Here is a 23,324-nt window from a genome sequence, read left to right on the forward strand (position 1 = left end):
GAATTCTTGAATTACTTCATTGGGATAACTTAATTTTTTCCAAAAACCCTTAAGATTTGCGTCATTTTACTAATTTCACCTTATTAAGAATGATAGAAAATAGTAAAAATGACTTAAATAGGAGACATATTTTAAGCCCTATAAAATCTGTAAAATCCAGGAGCTTCCGGCTTCGACCCCTGGCCCCCACCAGGGTTTCGCCCTGGACCCACTTAGGGCCTCAAGGAGGCCCCTACCCCCCATGCCTCATAAAGTGGCGGTCCCTCCCCGTAACAGCAATTCCTGGATCCACCCCTACATTTCCTCATCAACCCCCCCCCTTTGAAAAATATCTACATGTAGATCCGCGCCTGGATGTTATAGTGTACTGTTTATTGATCTAATCAGAACAAAACAACAACCCACCAGCATCGAGCTTGGATTTTAAACGTAATTTTGTAAATCTTACTAAATGATATACTACTTCTTATGAAATGCAGAGAAAACAATTAATTCAATTGTTGAAAACAGCATTGGCATTGAGAAACAAGGGTGTTATATTAATTATATAATAGTAATAGAGTGATATTTGGGTTAATGAATAAATTTTGCTATAGATATATTCTTGGATGTATTTTACTTTAGAAAAACCTAGATTCACTCCTTTATTTCTCTAGCCCTTACATATATATATATATAGGTGAACACATTTACTAGTCATTACCTTAAGGCAAATGTCAAAGGTCTTGTTATGTTCTTGAACTTCATTGGTTGTGTTTTGTGAAGTTGCTTTTGGTTGGTTTTTATTGTTTTGGTCATTGGGTTTTACCGCCAAAATTGAGCATTCTTTGTCTAGTTTTGAGAAAGGACAGACTTCATATCGACAACATTGACTAAGACCTTCTATAAAGACTTTCCCTTCTTTTCTGGTAAGTAATTCATTACTAATTATCCTTATTGGTAAATGTCAATTAATATGTCCAGTCTATATATATTTGCAGATTTAATGAGATTCCCTTTGCACTAAATATTAACTGAGAGAAAAGCTACATGTCATTACTGGTGATGTTGATATAGTTGAAAATGAGGACCTCAAATCACTTATTCTTAAAGGTCCTAAATACAGAGAACCTCGGTCTTTTAGTTGGCGACAGAATTTCATCTCTATTATGAGTTCTGTCGAAGATTATGCCAGACGATGGGCTAAATATGAAAAAGAAGAACTTGATACATTGTCAGAATGGGTTAAAAGCATAAGAGGGATATTAAAATCCCGCATTAGACACATGCAAACAAAAGTACGTACCATCTATCCTTCTGTGTTTAGTAAACCAGAAGTGATAAAAGAATTAGATAGGTTACATGAGGAATATGTTTTGGTTCCAGCTGACAAAGCTAAGAACAACATTGTCTTTGTTTGTAAGGCTCATTATTAGAACTGTATTTTAAACGAACTTGGCATTAATTCCGCTTTTGGTAATCATACTTATACTCCAACTGCCCTTTCAAAAGACGAAATTCTTCAAAACCATGCTTCAGTTTTAGACACATTTAATATTCCAGTCAATGGGTCGAATGAATATGAGTTACCGTACCTATACTGGATTCCTAAACTACATAAAAACCCTTACAAACAAAGATACATTGCTTGATCCAGTAAGTGCTCTACCAAGCCCCTATCTTTGCTCCTCACGAAAATGTTAACAGCTGTGAAGGAGAAACTTCAAACTTACTGTGCGACTACATATGCCAGAAGTGGTGTTAATCAAATGTGGATTCTAAAAAATTCTAAAGAACTTTTAGTAAACTTGAAATCACAGAATTTTTCCCAAATCAATAGCATTAAAACCTATGACTTTTCAACACTATACACGACCATTCCTCACGATAAATTAAAGACTAGACTTTTTGACATCATAGACAGTTGCTTCTTCAACAAAAACGGAAAACGGAAATATTCATATCTAGTGATCAGTCATTCAAAAACTTACTTTGTTAAACACCACTCTGATTCCACGCACAAGTACTCTGAAGTTGAAATAAAAAATATGCTAGAGTTCCTCATTGACAATATCTTCGTGGTCTTTGGTGATCAGGTCTTCCAACAGTCTGTTGGAATTCCCATGGGCACAAATTGTGATCCTTTGTTAGCTGACCTGTTTTTATATTCATATGAAGCAGAATTTATTCAAAAACTTCTACGTGAGAAGAAAAAATCTCTCGCTGTGACCTTCAGTTCGACTTTTAGATATATCAATGACGTTGTGTCTATTAACAATGATAGCTTTCATTCATATGTCGATTTGATATATCCCTGTGAGCTCGAAATAAAGGACACCACAGAGTCGTCCACTTCTGCTTCATACTTAGATATTTTATTGAAAGTAGACATTAACGGCAAACTAACAACTCAACTGTATGACAAACGGGATGATTTCAGTTTCTCCATCGTCAACTTCCCACATTTATGTAGCAATATTCCATTATCACCTGCATATGGTGTTTATATATCTCAACTGATTCGATATGCAAGAGCTTGTTCTGGGTATAGTCAGTTTTTAAATCGAGGTAAGCTACTGACAAACAAGTTGATGGTACAGGGATTTCAACAGTTTCGATTGAAGTCAGCATTTCGCAAATTCTATGGTCGTTATAACGATCTAGTTCGTCAATACAACCTCGCATAGGGTCAAATGCTGTTTGACGTGTTTCATACCGATTGTTAAGCCATTCTTGGCACACTGATTTTGACTGCGGCTAACTCCGTTTACCTGATCAGGATATGGGGCTCACGGCGGGTGTGACCGGTCAACAGGGGATGCTTACTCCTCCTAGGCACCTGATCCCACCTCTGGTGTGTCCAGGGGTCCGTGTTTGCCCAACTATCTATTTTGTATTGCTTGTAGGAGTTATGAGATTGATCACTGTTCGTTATCTTCACCTTGCATCTAGAAAGAATGATAGTTTTCTTTAAAGCTCATTGATTTCATAGATCAACTGCTTGAATATTTAGAGTAAATTGGTGAATCTATCAATTTACACTTTATTTTATAATCAGAATATTTGATTAATTTGTTCAGAGTGAGCAATTGAGCTTAACTTTAATAAATAGTATTTTTAGACTATTGTATGTAAATTGCAGAGTCCAGGTACATATCCATATATATATATATATATATATATATATCTATATATAATATTAAAAATCTAGTATATGGACCACTATCGGAAGGTTTAAGAGATAAAGAACAGGACTACCTGACAAACTTTGAATTCCGAGAGAGTCAATTCTATGGTTTTCCTAAAGTTCACAAGTCCAAAATTATTAAGGATGCCATAGCAAATCAAAATAGTGTATGTATTACTTGTCTGGATCCAGCTGACTTATCCTTCAGAACCATAGTACGAGGACCAAACTGTTCAACGCAAAGACTGAGTCATTTATTGGATATACTTTTAAAATCATATTGCCAAAAAGTACCCAGCTTTGTAAGAGACGATCTGGATTTTACAAATCATTTACCTACTCAGGTCACCTCCAACACTAAACTTGTCACTCTGGATGTTATTAGTTTATATACTAATATTCCTACAGAATTAGGATTGGAAGCGGTAAAATTCTGGATGGAAAAACATCCCGATGTACTTAATGACAGATTCCAACAGGATTTTATTTTAGAAGCACTAAAATTAGTTCTAGACAACAACTCGTTTGCTTTTTCCGACCATCATTACCTCCAAACTAAGGGAACTGCAATGGGGACAAAAGTCGCACCTACCTATGCAACATTAACCCTAGGTTATCTAGAACATAAGTTACATGATCAACTATGTACGTTGTGGGGGGCAGAATTTGCAAATAATATACAGTCTAAATGGAAGAGATATTTAGATGATTGTTTTATCTTGTGGGATGATGATGTCGATAAGTTATCGGAGTTTTACGATCTACTAAACCAAATGAACTCGGATATCAAATTCACACAATTTAAACATAATTACATTGCATGATAATTAGTAAATGTCACATGATTTTAAAAACATAATCTTTGACTAGATCTTAAGATTTTAAAAGGTTTTTAACAAAAAATATAATGAAGAGAATTAAGGTCATAAAATGGAAATTTCATACTTCATATACGTAGTCATCATTTTTTAATAATATGACGTTTTGCCATTATGTTCCACTAAATAATATAAATATTGCAACATTAAAACAAAGATCTTTTCTGTTAAAATCTAAAATAATCTATTTTTTATATTCAAATATATTTGGTTGCTAAGCTACAACACCGTTATGATATCAAATGTTATGAGAAAGTAATGCCCGTTTTTCCTCCCCAAGTTCAATGTATACGAATGTTCCAGTACTTACTTTCAATCACTAAATTTAAATGTACTTGTATTATATTTAACTAAAATGCTCTTATTTTCAACCTCTTAAAACATATTTCTAGACATAATTCTTGATACTGGGTTGTTCTGATAGTGGCAGGCGTTGACCAATATCTGTGTATCGACTGGAACTTCTCAGCAGACATGTATAAGATAATGCCCAAAAATCTGAAGAAAAAAAGATTTTTTTATACTTAACTCCAAATACTGATGTATTCTCAGAGCTTTTGATTACTCAATTGGCTCTGAAAATGTTTTCTATAATCAAGGCCCTCTGAACAATATGCGTTTAATTACTTGTAAAATTTTATCAGGGGTAATTGTAATACACATACAATAAATGTGTTAGATGCACAGCCAGATTAATTTTGGTAAAGGTAATCTTATTAAAATGCATTTTATTATTATTTGTTTTAAACTGGAAATCACTGTTACAATATCGGTATTTTAAAACTAGTAATACCTGTACAGTTCCTCTTCAGTGAGAGGCTGCGAACTTCCTTGGGGAGCATATGACAAGCGTACCCCTAGATATGACCATCACAGCATAATGGTTGGTGGCAACACAGATGGAGAAAACCAAATCTTCTGTCAAAAACAGCTTCATAAAATCTGCAATTCTCTGAATAATCAGGTCCCAAATCTGAAAGAAAATTGCAAAAAAAATCAGTATTGGCCATCATATCTTATTTCTCAGCATTTAAAACACTTATCATACCTTAATAATTAGAAACAGAATAATGATTTTCCGTGTTTTGTCTCTTTTTGTATGCATGTTATATCTAGTAATGCAACGATAAACAGTAAAATGGTACACGCATATCAGTGTACCATAATGCCATGATTCCATTTGTGAATGTATTATCTGGATTCATTTGAATGTTAACCAAGTGTATACGGATTTAACCCTATATTCAACCTCAAAGAGTCATACCAACTGAATGACAGGTTGTCATTCCGACTGAAATGTCACAGTTCTTGGATCAGGTGTCCCTGTGTCCTCCACATCAACATACTTCCAATGCATGTCTGGATTTGCCAGTAGACTGTCACTAGCGGAAGATACCTGGAAGCTTCCCACTTAAGATTGGGATGTCAATAACCTTTTTAAAGATGAAAAAATACAATTAAGAATTATTGGTTTATGTTTTAAAGCAAAATATAAGCTTTATGATAGTAAGGGACAGTTTCGCACGAAAGTACTGGTCATATTTATTTAAAGATAGGGATGTTCTATATCTAAAGTGCCATTTGGTAAGGGATTACAAACATGTGTTAGAAATCAAATGAATAGATAATTTCATTATACATTGCGAGTGTAGCAGAGTACATATTGAAAAAAAAACCAATATACATCATGGAGGTGTTAGCATTATGCCCAACATATACATAACATGGGAATAAATACAAAAGAAATTCAGGTTAAAACATCCAGCGTCCAGCGAAAATATTGTGACTGAGGAAAATTGAATGGCCCCAGATTTAAAGTAGAACTGAATTGGTTCTTCATGGTACACAGTGTCTAAATCCCCTGGCATGGTTCTCTGATGGTGTGTGGATTTAGTCGAAATTAGAGAAAATCTAGGCAAGAAGATGGCACATGCCCATCAGCTCATAGCACACCAGCATATATGGATCATATAATTAAATGAATTTTCAATAGCCTGTCATAGCCAGATTTTGATTGATGTTACCCCCCTCCCCTTTGTCCCAAACACACATTTCGTTTTTATTTCTGTTACAATATGAAGAAAAAACTCAAATTACGGTAATACATTCTATTATTACGATAATACAATAATGTAATATATGCTTTCCTAACAGATTATGTTTTCTTTTCATTTTTTTTTATAAACATAGAAAAATCTTGGAAAATAGCCTCCGCACCAATGGTCATGAACGTCCAGTCTGATTAAAACCATACCATCCCTTTCTCATCGTACACTAAATCCACCCTCTTCTTACACTCGCGCGTCAGGTGAGGAGATATCAAAAAGGAGGGGATGGGATCAGACTGATTAATGCCGGGCCAGGACAGATTAATTGATGTCAGATATATTCAGCTCTTAATAAACAATTGGGTGGTATACACTTGGTTTAGATATCATGAAATATAAATATCTTCTTTCGTGAAACGACAAATTATGGCATCAAATCGCGGTTAATATATTAATCGTGAATTTTTCATAACATGACATAACCGCGAACATTCTTTTTTCCTAGTTGGCCTATGTGGCTACATCAACTTACATTTTTCTACTGAATGCATGCTCGTTTGGGTCATCCTGCGACAAGATATCCAGGGCATCTTCAGACTTCTTCATCTGACATCAGGTCGTTTTCAAGATGTAAAATACATTACAAGCGTTTGTTCAAATTGTTGTGTTGTTTTCGTTGAAACGGAAACACGTGTGTTGCCCGTGCACACTTTCAGAAAACCCCGCGGCCGCGATTCGGATCACGGAAAAAAAAAAAAAAACAATATGGAGACTGGTCTTTTTGTTTTCTTTGTTTGGCAGAAGGAAAAAAAAAAATTCTATTCCGAACAAATATTACACAACGTTTATATCTGAATTTGAAGTACTTTATTATTATTATTTTTTAATTCACTCTACCGATGTAACCTTCTCATTAGGTGTTTTATGAAGTTACCAATAACGGTTTCATACTCTCTTTCTGTTTTAAAAAGCAGAGAATACCTGGCAGATTATTTCATACATATATGTGTATATTGTTTTAGTGTATAAAAAAGTATCCAATTACCAATAGAGGACAACACAAATAGTTTTCACTACTTTATTGTGCGACGCGCGTCGATCGCTTTCAGCGACGACGTTTTGTCGCTAATTTTAAAGAAAACCGCGCAGCATGTCCCAATATCATTTTATCGTAATCTAAAAACTACCAAGAATTATAACACGAATAAGGGCCCATCAAAAAGGAAATGTCCTCTACTTTTACAGGCAGTATTCACTTTCCCCTATTTCCATATATGAATATTGGTAAAACGCCGATCTGTTTAAACATTGAGAAATAAAATCGTAAGAAAGCGAACATGTGCAAAAAAATTTACTATTTTCTTATAACTTTGCCAGGCATTAAAAATAATTTTTATATGTTCTGAAAGCACAGAATATAATTATGCTTTTCAAAAATATAAAAAATAGTGCATTCATACGGGAGATTAAAAAAATCGTATCGAGGGGGGAAATGGCCTTGCGACAAAGCGTTGCGTCATATTTAGACGAAGCCATCTTTCGTTTAAATGCTTTTATTAAATTAATCGTTATATTTACATAGTTAAAAAATAGATAAAAGTTCCAAAAATATGATATATAGATCATATATCTTATATAGAATATCACACTCTAATGTTAATCTCGGACCTGGGATTGGCCCCCGAGATCACTCGAGGGGAAATGCCAGGTCCGAGATCAACATTAGAGTGTGATATTGTTTATATCATATACCTAAAACACAACAAGTTGATAAATATCTTTTTTTTAAATTCGGGGGGGGGGGGGGGGGGGTATTGACCCAAACATAAATACATGGTATACTGTACATATGGCAACGATATTTCATTCCTTCAGTGGATTAACATTAATGGTTATGTTTCCAGTACTGTTGGAATTGTGAAACATGCTGGGTTTTGTGGCTTTATTCCATTGCTGGTCACGATAGTTGGATGATTAATTGTGGTCTAGAATCTGAACGTTTCAATTAACTGAACTGCTTGACTGAGAAACTCGTCACATCTATCGCAGTGTTGTTCATGTACATGTATATACTATTAAGCAGCTCCTAGGGGTTTGCTAATTAATACTAAGATTGGAAATAAAGTGAATTATTTTTTTCCCCGGATTTACCAAACTCGCACGTTTTCATTATTTCATATAATTTGTAAGAGCTGTGGAACTTTGTTTACGTGTCGTCATCGTATGAAGTGGAATGTTTACAGATATGATGCTGCTATTTCTTTGCTTAGGGAATGTTACTTTATACTGTTCAAAGTAATATTTTATACCGTTTCCCATCTATACGTCGTTGAAATACGTCAGAAGATATTGGTTCTGCTTTTCTCGTTTTATTGCCAAGTCCTCGGTAGTTTAGATTTCAGAAATCGTTTTAAAGCAGTTTTCTACATCAAAATTGCCGTAAATTAACATTTTGATCTGCATTAGGACCGGGAATTTCTGAAAATGCTTCAGTATCACCCTCCATGATTATCCTACTGTTTTCTATCGCCTAGAACGTAGATTGTTTTTAAATGAATTTAAACGTGTTATTGTTGTAAATAAACAATTGTTACTTGGGTTACCCCCATTTGCTTAGATACTCGCTGGAATTTAGCCCTGTTTTTGAAAACGTTTTTATTTAATTTTTCTGCTTAAATTAAATTTTGTCGTGGAAAAAAGTATTATATTTGAAAAAAAAAAAAATGCGTCTACATTGTAATATCATTTTTTCATGTAGGTATGTTAGATTTCAAAAGATTAAAGAAGAAATAGCCATTTGAAATTTAAGGGCGAAACAGCCCCTTGACAACGGGACGAGACAGAGATATCTCGGCCCTTAGGGCGATACAGCCCTACCTACTTGTAACAGTCTCGCCCTAGCCAAGATAGGTGTATCAGGGCTGATCAATACACTACTAGGTATATGATATATGACTGTAGTTTCAAAGATTTAGAGGCACTCATTTTGCGCTGTCCTGTTTTTACGCGCCATCGGTCAAATAGACCGGTACGGTAGAGAAGGGGTGAAGTTTTAATGACGACTATTTATGGGAGGAAATCTGTTCATGCCAGTATATGTAACTTTAAGAGTTGTCTCCCTTGATTGTGATTTTAAGATGAGTAATACATTTATCTTGATGGAAATTACATTCATAAATCATATAAGTAATATTGTCAATTATTAATCAATGCACTGTGTGAAATCATATTATTGTTATTTTACATGTATTGCAGGGCTGTAAATATGTGCATGTGAGATATCCTTCACTCTGATATTAAATTCCCTGAATCTATACAGGAGTTGTTTATTATCAACTTACAAACCTGTTACATAATGACCGAAATTTACGTCTGTAATATGACCCGTGGGTCTCTACACATATAAGAAAAGATAGAACTCCCATTTCATTAGGAGCATTTGTGTGGAGACCGTCACAGGTACATATATTTCATCCCCAACCCCAATTTCGTAATATCACACACGTGAGGATTTATCTGGTTTTGTGAAATAATGCCCTTTGTTGTCAACAATGTTTTGAATTTGTTTAATTGCCGTGTCTATCTTTCCAGTTTATCGTCTAGGTTAAATTTAGGCATTACTTTGAATTCGTCCAAAGTCGGAACCACCCGTTCCGTTTAAATGTTACGATACTCTAAGTCTTTAACCTTGAAGATAGTGCTTTGAATTATTATATCAGAATGTTGATCATGTTACGAAGTATGTCTCAGAATGCACTCTAAAACAAGCAACGGAATGTTATTTAAGTGTGTACATGTATTATTTGAATTTAGACGTAACTTTAGATAATGTTTATTTTAATTTGGGGTGTTACTGAGATCATAGTTTCTAAATACCGTTAATTTTGTTTTAATTTGGAGTGTTACTGAGAACATAGTTTCTAAATACCATTAATACGCCAGTTTCGAGATAAGAGATCTCCTGTGTAGGAGGTGCATTTAGTACAACTTTGAATTCGTACCCTAAAGTAGGACCAAGGGTCACCCCATTTTAGTATGACCCTGGATCACCCTATTTTTTACACAGTTCACTACTTTATAAATATAGTCCCACATAAAAGTGAAAGTACCGTATACACTCGCCTATAAGTCGCTTCGTCTATAAGTGGGTTGTATAGTTTTAGGTCATTGTCGAGGGAATTGTCATTGACCCATTTATAAGTCGGTCTAACTTTTTTCAAAAATCGGTTAAGTTCAAATCAATGCTCTAATGTATTTACCTGTGTTTCAAATAATATTTTGAGAAATGCTCCGATATTTGATATTTTTTTCTCGACAAATCAATTCATATCAATCCTCTTGTGTATTTATCTGTGTTCCAATAATATATTTGGATATGACATCGATATTTCATCTTTTATTCTCAAACAAATTAAACAGTTTCTATTTTGTTTATTTCGTCCATGTTGTTGTTTAAAAAATACTAGGCTATACATTACACTGTCCAGAAAAATACTAATCTTCTTAGGACACTCCTATAAGTCGGGCATAGAGTTTTTGACCAAAATTTAACTCCCGAAAATCCGACTTATAGGCGAGTGTATTCGGTACAATGCAGACAATGTATACTACACACTTCCAAAGGAAAACGAATATTGAACAAGTCTTTATTGGTCATTTACATGTCATACTTTCTTAGCAAAAAATAGCCCAATTTTAAAAATGATAATTCACTGTAATATGCATCCCTCTGATTTTCCAAATAGGAGACTGTGATCTGAACCTAGCTGATAATAAATAGAATGCAGTGAAAATGAAATTGAACTTTGAATATCATCCTTTTATTTATTTGCAATTTATTTACAGATAATTACATGTATAAGATAATGTTGCACCTGGAGGCTGACATCTGGTCACCTATTGATTTCAGACCTGAAAACCATGTTACCATGGATTATATTTTATGATCTACAACAGTGTAAAGGCGATTGTTTAGTCACCTGAGTCAAAGAATAAAATGAGCTTTTTTGATCATTTGTATATCTGTTTGTTAATTTTCTTATCTACTGGGTACATTTTGACCAAACTTTAAAAGAGGGTTGTCCAAATTATGTTCAGATAGTCCATCGGTATTTTGTCTAAATCATGTTATGGTTTGACTTTGTAATTGTTCATTAAAATTGTTGTAAATAGAAAATATAATGATGACGGTAGTATATATTTCGGACATAACAGGAGATTGGTAGATTGGTCATGTGATCACTCTACCTGTTACTTGACTATGTATTTGAAATACAAGTAGAAAAATAAATAAGGGTGACTTAAGGTCGTCCATACACTGATATGTCGGTTACCTCAGGACACCTTTCTATGATTTGTTTTCCAATGATGACCGGAGGTAACCCTTGTATGACCATTACATCAATGGGTGACCAGAGGAAATCCTTATATGACATTTACATCAATGGGTAACCAGAGGTAACCCAAATATGACATTTAACCCTTATATGACATTTACATCAATATATGACGAGAGGTATCTTTTTTATGATCATTACATCAATGGGTGACCAGATGTAGCCCTTATATGACCATTACACCAATGGGTGACCTCAGGTAACCCTTATATGATCATGAAATCAATGGCTGACCGAAGGTAACCCTTAGATGAGCATTACATCAATGGATGACCATAGGTAAGCCTATTATACCCATTGCTATAATAGGTAATCACAGGTAAGCCTCTTATAAACACTGCTTTTATGGGTGATCAACGGTTACCCTTACATGATTATATCTATGGTGACAAGAAATAACTCGTTTATGACCATTACATCAATGGGTGACCAGCGGAAACTCCTATATGATCATTAAAGCAATAGATGACCAGAGGAAACCCTTATATACTCACTACATCATAATGGTGACCACAGGTGACCTTTGTAGAACCATTAATCAATGGGTTGGAACAATTCCCCAACATCGATATTGTCCCACTAAAGCATATTTTGTTAGGTTCTATATAATGATAAATTTTTTTTCATCTGTAATATAAAACTTATACGGTACCAATTTTTATTCACCAGATGTGCATTTCGACAAATAATGTCTTTTCAGTGATGCTCAACCGCAATTTTTGACATCCGAAATACCAATAAACTTGTAGGCCCTAAGAGCTATTTTAGAAAAAACAGAGTGCCAAAAAAGTGGAGCCAAATTCGTCAAAGGATAAGAGCTATGCATGAGGGAGATAATCCTTAATTTTGAAATGAATTTCTAAATTTTATCACAGCATTTAAATACACATCCGTATTTTCAAACTAGTAACGAAGTACTTAGCTACTGGGCTGTAGAGACCCTCGGGGACTAACAGTCCACCAGCAGAGACCTCGACCCAAGGGGTCATAATATAAAACTGATACGGTACCAATTTTGATGCACCAGATGCGCATTTCGACAAATAATGTCTTTTCAGTGATGCTCAACCGAAATGTTTGAAATCCGAAATACCAGTAAAGTTGTAGGCCCTAAGAGCTATTTTAGGGGAAAACAGAGTGCCAAAAAAAGTGGAGTCAAATTCGTCAAAGCATAAGAGCTATGCATGAGGGAGATAATCCTTAAGTTTGAAATGAATTTCTAAATTTTATCACAGCAATTAAATATACATCCGTATATCTTTAAGCATTGAAACAAAAAATCACCCAGTTTGGAAAAAGATATAGAATGATACTAACAATACTAATATACACGAGGAAACCACAGAAAAGTAGAAAAACCTAATAAATGGATTCATAACAGAATGTAAATTGGAGCATGTCTATCCGCCGAAAGATTTGGGCTTCGACAATAACAAAGTCATGCAGAAAGTAAGCACATTTACTCTTTTCTAACAGATAAGAGTTTCACCTGTATTTATTATTACACGCATTTACTTTGAGATAGAAGAACTACTTTCGGGTGAACCCGGGTCCTACTTGAGGGTACGAATTCTCCTTCTGCGTGCTTAAGTGGGACAGAATGAACCTACAGTCAATGACAAAGACGATAAAATGTATTAAAAGCGGCTTCTCTCTGAATATGTAAATGTAGGAAATGCAAAATACTATCAAGAGAAATGTTTTACTAAAGTAGAAACATTAAGGATGTACTCTACATCGTCATAATGACTGACTACCATTTAAAACATGGTGGAAAATATGAATATCAGCAATATTTGTCTACTCGTTTTAAAAATTCTTGCCTAGCTGAGTAGCTCAGTAGGTTAGCACGTCGACTGCTGAACTGTGGATCGCGTGTTCGAGTCTAGGGGGGGGGGTTGATTTTTTCTCAGATTGCTTTCAACTAAAACTGTATTTTTTGACTAAATAAAGTAAATTTGAAAGTTTCAATTTCAACACATCCACCACTTTTCATCCATATCAAATCTCGCTGGTGTAGCATACCTCCTTAAACAATGTCATATTTGAATGCAATATCTGGGATATGATACCTCCGACCAACGAAATTACGTGATATAATGACAATAGCATGTGTTTAATTACTCCATGAATACTTATCACTTACTTTGTTTGTGTATCAGTTGAATTTGGGTGATGAAACTACGTATGAGAAACTTACTGAGTACATTTACTTATACAGTGATGAATATTCGTCCCACTTGCGCATGTAAACAAATTATTTCGCGCCTTACTATGTACGAGAGTTCTTCAAATGGAAATAACTCGAACGTATCTCGAAACCGGTTTATTCTGTTTTAATGTTCTGTTTACTGGTACTGGAGGTCTATAAGAATTTTAGGTAATACATGTTGATGTCATAAGAATATATTATCGTTAATGACATTATAATACTCATTTACTATTTCCGTATGAACTGGGTTATTTTGAAATTTCATTTTTCAAATTTTGTCATAACTATGAGACGACTGTGAACATCGGTGCAATTCTTTATTACATTTCAAGATCATGGCTCACGTACGACAGCTGTTAGCAGACATTTCTTTTACATTTTAAGCCATAGCTAAATCATAATAAAAGACAGATTTTAACAGACACCAACTAACATCAGTTGTGGAGTCTTTCCCGTTACGACTTGTGCAGTATAGGGGATTTCAAAAGTGACTTTCGGTAGCACGAGGGATTTTCCAGCGCAAAGTTGGAGAGTCTGAGTCTGAGAGAGTCTGATACCATACGGAATATGAGTTGGTGAAAGTACTACCCAGGCAGCACGGAAGAACAATTAGATCCGTAATAATGAAAGACTTTGTTGGCGCCTAATTCGAGGCAACTGTTGATCGCTTAAAAATTCTGTTATGTATATTGCGCTACCGGTAGTCAACCACCATTTGGACGGAATTTTACTTTTTATACACGGTCAAACGAGACGTATTATGTTATGGGGCTCTCCGTGCGTCTCTCAGGCTGGTTAGCTGTCTGTCAGTCCGAGGTCGTGTTTTCCGGACTTTATTCCGTAACTGATGCCTGTGCGACTTTGAAAATTGGTCACAATTTTTCGCTCAAGAAGCCTAAGAGTGAGTTTGCATTTCAGCTGGATTGGTGCACGGTGACCTACTTTGGAGCTGAAAGTAGGTCAGCTTTCCAGACATTTTTTCAGTACGGATACAGATATTGCCCTGAAATTTAATCAAACGCTTCCTCTTGGAGGAATACAAGTGCTGTTAGCATTTCAGTTGGATTCGTACACTATGGCCTACTTTAGGGGTAGAAGTAGTTTTCCAGATTTTTTTTCGGTATGGTCACAGGTATTGCTCTGAAATTTTGTCCCAACCTCCCTATCAGAAAAATACATAATCAGTTTATATTTCAACTTAATTGGTGCGCCATGTCCTACTTAAGGGATAAAAGTAGATCAAATGATTTCCTGGACTTTTTCTCGTCATAGATACAGATATTGCATTGGCATTTTGTCACAACCTCCCTCTCAGAGAAGTACATAATCAGTTCATGTCAGATGGATTCGTGCACCATGTCCCACTTTAAGGCTTTTCTATTCAGAATGTGTGTTGTATCAGGTCAGAGTGCATGGTAAGCTTCCAGGTTGAATTTCACTGTCCGACGGCCGCATATTGTACGCTTACGGTACTTTTGTTTCATTTTGAATTAGGCAACTGATCCCACGTCTGGTATATCCATGGGTCCGTCTTTGTCCAACTCTCTATTTTGTATTGCTTATAGGAGTTATGAGATTCATCACTGTTCGTGATCTTCACCTTTCATTTACAATAACAATTGAAAGAAAATTATAACAATATCAAAATACCAACTTACGATAGATGTACACATTTCATTAAAGCTTCAGCGATTACTTTAGGGAGTCCTAAAATCAAGTTAGACAGTTCCTGGTTATAATTTGATATATTTTTTTAGTTTTACACTTATTCTAAGATTTTGTCTGAGATGGACTCTACTGGATATTCCAGGCGCCGCGCTGCATTTCCCGCGTTATCGTTTTATAAGGGTGAGTTGATGGGCACTGGCTTAGGTTCAAATATCCCTTTGGCTATGGGGCACCCGAGGCTGTCTGATGGGCACCAGATAAGATCCGGTCGGACAGGGATTATTCCCTTCTCCTCCGTCCATGCCTTCTTGTATGTACAAGGAGTGGAGTGCTGACAGTAGGCGGGATGTTTGCTGGTCCTCTGTCCACCTTATATAGTCTAGATGGGGATCCATTTTAAAGGTGTATTTCACCCATGGACCTGATTGGTTTTGCATCACCCAGGAAAATGGCTAGTCATGGCATCGCATGGTCCAGGTATATAGACAGAGTAACTGAAGAGTGCTTCTTTTGTGGGGGTAGCTTTGTCAAACTCAGTCAGGTCGGGGGAATGTACACAATTCTAAAGAACCTATTCTGGTTTGTTATATCCCATCACTACATTCCAACAATCCATTGTAAGAGAGATATACCAAACCGGTCCCCAGGATCACTAGGTTCCGTGTTATCCCCCTTGTCCTGATCTTACAGGGTCTCCCAACCCTGTGCAAGATAGTGCAGCTGCATAAAACCGTGCACCCCGGTCTCATGATCTTAGGTTTGTGGGCATGTCCGTACACCAAAACGTATTTGTACCCCATGGTAGGTGGCTTCGTGAGCATACATTTGCATTGGCGACAGAACTTCATCTCTATTATGAGTTCTGTCGAAGAGTATGCCAGACGATGGGCTAAATATGAAAAAGAAGAACTTGATACATTGTCAGAATGGGTTAAAAACATAAGAGGGATATTAAAATTCCGCATTAGACACATGAAAACAAAAGTACGTACCATCTATCCTTCTGTGTTTAGTAAACCAGAAGTGATAAAAGAATTAGATAGGTTACATGAGGAATATGTTTTGGTTCCAGCTGACAAAGCTAGTAACAACATTGTCTTTGTTTGTAAGGCTCATTATTACAACTGTATTTTAAACGAACTTGGCATTAATTCCACTTTTGGTAATCATACTTATACTCCAATTGCCCTTTCAAAAGACGAAATTCTTCAAAACCATGCTTCAGTTTTAGACACATTTAATATTCCAGTCACTGGGTCGAATGAATATGATTTTCCGTACCTATACTGGATTCCTAAACTACATAAAAACCCTTACAAACAAAGATACATTGCTGGATCCAGTAAGTGTTCTACCAAGCCCTATCTTTGATCCTCACGAAAATGTTAACAGCTGTGAAGGAGAAACTTCAAACTTACTGTGCGACTACATATGCCAGAAGTGGTGTTAATCAAATGTGGATTCTAAAAAATTCTAAAGAACTTTTAGTAAACTTGAAATCACAGAATTTTCCCCAAATGAATAGCATTAAAACCTATGACTTTTCAACATTATACACGACCATTCCTCACGATAAATTAAAGACTAGACTTTTTGACATCATAGACAGTTGCTTCTTCAACAAAAACGGAAAACGGAAATATTCATTTCTAGTGATCAGTCATTCAAAAACTTTCTTTGTTAAACACCACTCTGATTCCACGCACAAGTACTCTGAAGTTGAAATAAAAAATAGGTTAGAGTTCCTCATTGACAATATCTTCGTGGTCTTTGGTGATCAGGTCTTCCAACAGTCTGTTGGAATTCCCATGGACACGAATTGTGCTCCTTTGTTATCTGACCTGTTTTTATATTCATATGAAGCAGAATGTATTCAAAAACTTCTACGTGAGAAGAAAAAATATTTCGCTGTGACCTTCAATTCGACTTTTAGATATATCAATGACGTTTTGTCTATTAACAATGATAGCTTTCATTCATATGTCGATTTGATATATCCCTGTGAGCTCAATAAAAGGACACCATAGAGTCGTCCACTTCTGTTTCATACTTAGATATTTTATTGAAAGTAGACATTAACGGCAAACTGACAACTCAACTGTATGAGAAACGGGATGATTTCAGCTTCTCCATCGTGAATTTCCCACATTTATGTAGCAATATTCCATTATCACCTGCATATGGTGTTTATATATCTCAACTGATTCGATATGCAAGAGCTTGTTCTGGGTATAGTCAGTTTTTAAATCGAGGTAAGCTACTGACAAACAAGTTGATGGTACAGGGATTTCAACAGTCTCGATTGAAGTCAGCATTTCGCAAATTCTATGGTCTTTATAACGATCTAGTTCGTCAATACAACCTCGCATTGGGTCAAGTGCTGTCTGACGTGTTTCATACCGATTGTTAAGCCGTTCTTGGCACACTGATTTTGACTGCGGATAACTCCGTTTACCTGATCAGGATATGGGGCTCACGGCGGGTGTGACCGGTCAACAGGGGATGCTTACTCCTCCTAGGCACCTGATCCCACCTCTGTTGTGTCCAGGGGTCCGTGTTTGCCCAACTATCTATTTTGTATTGCTTGTAGGAGTTATGAGATTGATCACTGTTCGTTATCTTCACCTTGCATATGTCCTACCCATTTGTTATGGCTGTCCACTTATCAACAACAGGGGTCCTCTACCTATTTTCAGGCCTACCATGTTGTTTGGTGGTGATGGGGGTAGGATAACACATGGTCAATCAGGTGAACCGGGGAAACTGCATTATTCCATGGGTACTCTGTCCAGGGTTAAGCCCAGATGTTTCATATCCCCTAAGGTTTTCCCAGTATTTCCGTGCAGGGGAGCATGTGACAGACTCGGATATGACATATCCTGGTAAAAGAAATCGTAGTGTGTTGGGAAGTACAGCTGAACATCATGTTGTACAAGTTTGTTTGGCTAGTCGGTAGTCAGTATTGGACAGAGATGGAGTAGCATAACCAATTCTACTTCACCTTAGAGAGCAATGTGAACGATTATTACACCTTTCTGCTGGAAATTGGTCGTAGCAATTCCCGACCGAGAATATCCAGTTTTCTTTTCATGATGTGGGTGAGTCGTTGCATCATTGGGCAAACCAGGTTTTTCGATCTATGTCCTATCAACAGCATGATCATGTCATTCATTCCTTGACTGCTTTGAGGCCTATACTTTGTACGCCTTTAATGGTAGACCTAAGACTGTGGATTAAGTCATGGAAATGATCTAGTATATCAGGCAAACAAGGTCTTTTAAGCCCATCATGAAAGAGAGGATGGTGGCCCAGGAAGAGGTTCAGCAGCCAGTGGTAACACTGGCATTGGAAACGGATATTCTTGTCTTGCATTAAAGAATGGAGGGACATTTCCCCGTAGATATTAGTACCCATCGCTGATGCAGGGGCGTGAACGGAAACCCATGGATTGCGTCACATTTGGGTCTCTTTGTCATTTCAAGAGGAACGTCCCTGAGCTCAATGGAAAAACGGAGACACTCAGGAGCCAAGGTCTACAGGTGAAGCCTAGGGAGAATCCCGAGGTCAGCCAAATGACAATTGAGTTTTGGGGACAGGAAGCAACGGTTCGTCCGCTTCTGGCTAGAGAGGGGCATATCCGATAGAGATGCGGATGTTAGCATAGAGGAAGGCTCTCCGGAACGGCATGGGATATTGACGCTGGTAAGGCAAAACGACGCTCAGTGGATGTGATAATACAACGGTAATGTCTGCATTTGAGTGAAAAATTCTCGAATGGGGCGTAGAACAATACACAAACAATAATACAACTGTGAACAACTGTGAACATATATCAATTTGACTTTACATTTACGTTTTTAAAATCTATTTCCACCGTGATTTTTAAGTATATTAGACATTCGAAGCAGAGTAAAAACTGTTTATTCATCTGAAATGCAGATGCTGGAGACGGGGTGTGACAGGTCAACAGGGGATGTTTTCTCCTCCACAGCACCTAGTCTTACCTAGCCTTACCTCTATGTGTAAAGGAGTCCGTGTTTCCCTTTTCTCGATTTTGATTTCTGTGTAGGATTTATTAGATTAATCTCTGTTCGTTGTCTTTCATTTCATGAAATGATATTTTGTATTCCATGGTGTATACCTACTCCAGAATGGAATGTTCTCCCAGCCTCAATTCATGAATTTCAGTAAGTATGAAATAAGTTTGAGTTGGGATGAACGGCCATTAGGAGAGGAGCTATTTAATGAAACTTTAAAATTGTAGATTTGATAGGAGGCTCTCTTATTGATTCATTGTTACGTGTACGTAGAGGTTAGATTAAGATTATATAGGAAAACAAATGAACAATGTATTTACATGAGTTTTATTAACATGTCTATCACCCCCATTAATCGCAGAGATTTAATTAGATACGTTCATTGTTTATGAAAATCGTCGTTGTTTTATACAGTTATGGTTTTAAAATTATTATGACCTCCTTTACTCCTTAGTTCTATATTGATTGTTCATAGTAATTAGGCTCCGGTGTTACATTGTGTAGCAAGTTACGAAACCAGAAGACACAAGTAACGCAATATATAAGGCGGGGATTATGCATTTTTCTTCAATCTTTATAATTTTACTTGTGCAGCAAAAAGTTGGTAAGTACAATTCTAAATTAAGTTTTTGATTTAATGAAATGAAAAACAAAATATACAAAAAGTGATAATATTAATTGAATACTAATATACCCCTTGATAAAGCGTTCTAGTAGTACACAAATTAGCATAACTATTTCTGTAATTTGAGTGAAACAGTTTTTAGAAACATTCAAAAAAATTCTACTACCGAGACAGGTTGAAATAGTGGATTATTTTTTTTATGTAGAAAGGGCGTTATTTTCCCGTGCTAATGCCACAAGAATTATTCTCAGACAAAGTAAAAGCTTTATTTCTCTGTGAAAAATGTAGGGAAAGACCAGAGTACTAAAAGCTTATCCTTGCAATGGTTTTCTTTCTCTAAAAATGCAATTTACGGTGTAAACTTTCCTGCGTGTTTGTATCATTTTGACACGTCGTCTCAAAATCTTAACACCGAATTCAATAGAATTGTTTACAACTGTACACACACCTTAAAAAATAAAACCCACATTCGATCTGAAAACGCAGAGCTTAAATGAATTTCACTTGTTTGGCTATGTGTTATTGCAGTAGTTAATGTAAATTCGATATGACAGTTTCTTAGTGTTATATTTTTAAACATATGATTAACAATGAAACTAGTACTAAAATACCTACTAAACTTCTCTGGATATAAATTGAGTTTTTGATTAAGATAATTAAAAGCGATTAAATATTTATATTTATATTACAAATCGCAATTTTCTCTATGAGCCAACCACTTTCTACACGCGACCCAATCCGTTCATTTTGACTATGAACGGATTATGAACTAGTTTAAAGCATGCGACTGAGAGAGCGTAATGATTAGAAAAAATACAATATGTGTTACAAAGATCTTGCAAAGTCACACCTTGGATTAAGATTGTGAACTTATGTGGGTTATCTGTCCAATCTTGCGGTCCCTTAAGGTAATTCCCCATACCACGTCTTAGTATTGAAAAGCCTACAGATTTCTATCAACATTTGCATGTATTTTGTCAAGGATGTCTATTGACCAAATTTCTGAAGAAAAATATGTTTAGCGGCCTTTCCCAGAGTACAGCCAATTCTAAAAATAGAACATATCACTTCAAAACAAGCAGTGTTAATATACATACATTTTAAGGCACTGTCTTTATTTAAACGATAGAAATATGTTTCTTTCATATGAATTGAAGAACATGTATTGCATTTGACTGTTTTCAATAATTTTTCATCTACTGAACCATGTTCTTGGTTTCAAGGTGATGAAAATGCACGTATAGTAGTCAAATTTTGACTAATCATAACCTACCATATCTGGAAAATTGTGTTTTCAAAAACTTTCAGATTTTTTAAACATTTCAATATGATTTACCTTTACACTCCATCTATCATTTCACATCAGAAGTAGATACGGTATTGGGTAATTTGAGAGCTCAATGACCCCCTCTAGGTTAAAAACCTTGAAAAAACGCATATTGGAAAATGGTGTATAAAATTCCTAAATCTGCAAATATGTTTCATTCATCATTTACATTACTAAATTACCATTTCAAAAAACATTACAGGGTGTTTTTTTTTGAAAAACTGTTTAAAACATTAAAGCTTCAAATAGCTAAAAACCACTTTCATTGATTGACGTAAGCTTTAGGGATCGGGCTTGAAGTTAGAAAAATCCTAACTTTACTAAGGAGCTTACTAAATTCATAGCCTACGTCACATGAACACTGACATGACGTCACAATAGATGAAAAAATAAAATTATGTCGCCAGACGTGATGTAGATCAGAATGATTTTTACATTTTTAACGCTCATTCAGAGAATGCTAACCTATGCTCAAGTTACAAATTTTGGGAAATTCAAATATTTTAAAACACCCGAATTCTGCATTCCTCGCCCACTTGGTAATTTTTATTTCCTGCTAATTTTTAACAATACGATACAGCCATGTAATGTGAGTATTAATAACATGTGACTACCGCGTACATTCCGAGTCATTTTAATCAAAACATCAGTAAAGATATGTCCGGCCAGAAAAGTGTTTTAGATAAAAGAAAATTACATTACAACACCCATGATCCATTCTGTACGTACAGTAACACAAACGTACGACACCTAGGCCTATGTGATAAATCTGTCAGCGTATGATCTAAATTGAACACCCTGAAACCATTAGACACAACAGAGATATGCACATACATGTACATGCACATTTATTATGGATTCAGAGGGCCTCGAAAGCGATTTTTTGTCGTGTAAATAATATAAAAAATTTGCAAGGGGGGGGGGGGGGTACGATGTCAGTATAGCTTTAGATTATGCATATATTTTATTTACATTATGACAACATCGATCTTATTCTTTCAGGTTTAAATAAATTATAGGGAAAACATAACAAAAATATGTGACTGTCAGTACATGTAGCACACAAACATTGCATTTTGTTGAATAGGAGATTCGATATTTCTACCCATCATTAATGATTAGAAATCACACAAAAGAAATGGCCTACAGTAGATACATTGAAAGTTGGCAACACGATTTAACATTATAATCTGTAATATTTGCAGAAATCTCACGGGAATTACTGAACGAATGTGTGTCATAACGCAGTGTGTATGGAGAGTTTACGACTTCGCGATGTACATAACTATAAGCATTTTCTCTCCCGAGCGTTGTCTTGTACAAAACGGCTTGTTTGTATTATTACAATTCGTATGCTGTTTTTTATTTCTAAATTTTTGTTGTTTGCTTTCAAACAATCAGTCCTAATACGGTCTACAAAATTCACCCATTTTTGTCATCGGGTTCGTTGAATGTGTGATAACGTTCGTGACTCGTGAATAACGTTCTAACGTTATTTGACGTGGTCTGGGGAATTACCTTAACTCCAAAATAAAATGCACCTTGCAATGTTGATAAAAGACGAAGTGTGACGTCATGTCTATGTTTTGATATACTTCACAATACGACTGTGACATAGGTGGATCTTAGGAGTTCGTTTTATGCAACAAAATATTTTCTGACTTATACAAGCAATGTAAACAAATGCTGCTTTAATAAATGAATATAAATATAAGAAATGAACAGCACTTTTGAGCTGTTCATGGTCAATATGAACGGATTTGGATTTGATCCAAATCAGTTCGTATTGACCATGAACAGCTCAAAAGTGCTGTTCATTTCTAAAATATAAAAAGATATTTATTTTGATATACAGCTGTTGCTCCTAAATCATACAGTGAAAGTATGGAAGCATGTGGTTATGGAAATCAATGAGGGCTAGAATTGCTTGAAAACCTGACATGACTACATAAACAGGTGAAATTTCT

General features: G+C 35.7%; 1 protein-coding gene and 1 long non-coding RNA gene across 2 annotated transcripts in view; both read right to left on the reverse strand.

Moving 5' to 3' along the window:
* Positions 1-23,324, reverse strand: part of LOC125678557 (uncharacterized) — a 213,387-nt gene that overhangs the window by 61,096 nt on the left and 128,967 nt on the right. The window lies entirely within an intron of this gene.
* On the reverse strand, positions 4,144-6,777 carry LOC125678578 (uncharacterized). The gene is made up of 4 exons (XR_007371560.2): positions 6,625-6,777; positions 5,309-5,477; positions 4,838-5,017; positions 4,144-4,542 (listed from the first exon to the last, which is right to left on the reverse strand). It is a non-coding gene; the product is annotated as an uncharacterized LOC125678578 (long non-coding RNA).

The sequence above is a fragment of the Ostrea edulis genome, chromosome 2 (assembly GCF_947568905.1).
Source record: "Ostrea edulis chromosome 2, xbOstEdul1.1, whole genome shotgun sequence".
Classification (NCBI taxonomy): domain Eukaryota; kingdom Metazoa; phylum Mollusca; class Bivalvia; order Ostreida; family Ostreidae; genus Ostrea; species Ostrea edulis.